This window comes from Pinus tabuliformis, chromosome 4_1 (genome assembly GCF_031772625.1).
Source record: "Pinus tabuliformis cultivar Carrire ecotype Pingquan chromosome 4_1, CPIR1, whole genome shotgun sequence".
Taxonomy (NCBI): Eukaryota; Viridiplantae; Streptophyta; class Pinopsida; order Pinales; family Pinaceae; genus Pinus; species Pinus tabuliformis.
Genome location: NC_142303.1, coordinates 8448443 through 8451418, shown reverse-complemented (window position 1 = coordinate 8451418; position 2976 = coordinate 8448443).

The following is a 2976-nucleotide window of genomic DNA, read 5'->3' as shown; positions in this document are numbered from 1 at the left end:
CCGGTAATCAAGCGATGTCCTTCCATGTTCGACTTCAGCGCAATTCTCGCATGGATCGACTTGTACTTAGAGTGAAGATCGAACGAGTTTGAAGACCCCGGATCTAGTTTCATCCATCCGGGCTGCGATATATATTCAGGAAATACAAAAACATTTTACATGTACATCATTGCAGCAGATGATCATCCTACTCAAAGGATGATAATTTCAGCAGAGAATTATCAGTCTACCATCAGACGATCGTCTGTTCTATGTACTAAAATGAATTTATAAAGCTGAGCATGGGAATGCCCGCCTCAGCTAGATCATGAAAGCAGAATGAAAAATAATGTATTGTATTGTATTTTATTACAGGTCACCTCTCAGCGATTGAATGAACTTCGGATCCTCCTGATAAAGCATTTCACCCGATAAACGACCTCATACTTTAGGGGGCAACTGTTATAGACATTTTTGTGCCTTACAGCATGAAGCATGAAATGTCAATAATCTGAGGGATCCAAAGTCCCTAAACATGTTGTTCCTACCCCTAGAGGAACAAGGTCAGCAAACCACAGCACTACATATCAGTTCTCCACCTGAAAACACTCAAAAACAAGCTAATTCTGGATCATGTCAACTGCTCCACTGAGCATCTGCGCTGAATGTCAACTGCTCCACTCTGTACCTGCGCTGAATGTCAACTCTAATGAAGGCTACCTGCGCTGGGCGAGATTGGCCAAGTGGCACAGTCATTCCTCAATGTGTCAATGCCCAGGAAGCTTCCAAAATGACACTTGGATCAGGGAATTCGCCTTGTGATGAGTAAGAGGATCTAGATCTCCAAGTGGAAGCAAGAACCTCCAAGTGGACTCAAGAACTGAAGAATAACTGAAGTGGGAGAGGACACTAGTCAGCTTCATTCCAGCCTCAAGCTGACTCATCCTTTCTCCAAAACTCCTATATATAGAGCTCTCTCATGAGGTCTAGGAGGCAGGAATCTTGTGAATGTAAGGAAGTGCTGTTGGTTTGAGTATAGAACTATTGGGTGATTTGCTTGAAGGAGGTGAAGAGGAGATTTCTTTCTGCTGGGAGGTGTTGCTGGATTGGGCCTCTTATGGTTGTAACACTCTCAGAACTTTACTTCTTCCATTAATAAAGCATTTGAGGTTCTTCTATATGCATGTGTCTCAATGGTGAATTGTTATACTTGTGTATTTGATTTATCCTAATCCTTGAATCAATTATGAATGTATGCTTCTTGTAGTTTCCCTCTCTTGCCCTTTTGCAGGATCTTTGTGTAGCTGGGCCAGTGAAAGAGCAAGGAGCTGGGAGCAAGCAGCAAAGAGAGAAGATTGGATCAATCATTAGCGGAAGACAACGGTTAGTGGATCTCTTTCTCCCCTCTCTTACATCTCATAAAGAAGTAATCTCGAATAGCTTTGCATTCGGTTGTTGTTGAGGCACTATCACCCTTAGAGTGGGATAGGGTCATTCCGTATTGGATACTTTTCCCAACAACAATGACTGCATTGACTTCTTCTTTCTTTTCTTGATCTCTTGCAAGTCTTTCTTGAGCCCTAACTAACTTGTCATTTTTATCCTTGCAACTTCTTATCTCTTCCCTCAAACTCCTCAATGTGTCCTATATCAGGAGAATACACATCTCCATGTTGCCCAGCTGATCTGTAGGGAGAGTGACATGAATTGTAGTCTACCATTTTTCTCTTCATCTTTGATTCTCTTCTTCCTGCAAGTGGACCATGTTAGATAAACCAAATATATACCATAACCAAAATCATACCTCAATTACGTTTAGGGGATGCTTATCTCATCTGTAAAATCAATCCACATTAGCATGTGTTGTGCTAATATATACATAATCATAATCAAATCAATATACCAACATCATTCATGACAATATCAACTGTATACCATGACCTCATGCATGACAACCATTACCATGAAAATGCATGCATAACAACATGCATCTAGCCCATCTAGTCCAAGTGTTTGAACCATGCTCTATTACCACTTTGTCATGCCTCCTCTCATATCTACCAACATTCACTACCTTGCCCTGGGGTAAACATGAGTCGAGGGGCTACTGTGACATGACTCAACCTCCTATATGACCTTAACGAAATGGAGTCGACATAACAAGACCCTACTGACCTCCCTCAGGTGCTACAGGACCCATAGGAACTAACTAACCATTGCATGTGTCCAACTCCTTAGATAAATATTTTTTCCAGTGAGATAGGCCCCTATTCGCTCCTATGACAAGTCATACAAGTGAATGTAACCCTCTAGTCACTCCCACAGATCTACTTCCCAATGACTATAGTCTTTTTTAGGTAGTCCTATGCCAACGACCGTGAGATTTAAACCACTTTTTCAAGGCTAGGGTCCATACCTCTACCCATAACTTAATGAGACTTCCATAAATGATATATAAGACAAATAAAAGGCCTCTAACACAAAATTAGTCAAGGACTTGAACTAACCCGGTCTAACCATGACATTCATTTCATCAAATACATGATGAACATGTAGCCTACAAGTCATCAGTGCAGATCTGAACATAGAGATCTGAAAATTATCTGAGGTTTTCCAAGAAGGACTAATGCGCTATCACAATGGTTGTGATGATATTAATTAGGTCATGCATTCATTAACCAATCATTCATTAATTAAAAGGTGATAATATCCATACTTAAATTTGTCATAAAACCATGCTTATAACCAACATATAACCAAATAATCAATAATGATAGAACAACAATTAAAGCCACATAATAACACATAAATTTACTCATAAATAAAAGAGGAACTTAGCTCTTATTAACAATATGAAAAATCCAACCAAGCGAGGGACTTCCACGTACCACCTGACCATAGATTGGGCTAATCAAATCTTTCTTTCAACCAATCACTCCCATGCCATATTCCAAGCATGAATGTGGGATCTCATGGGATAAAACAATCTGAAAACAA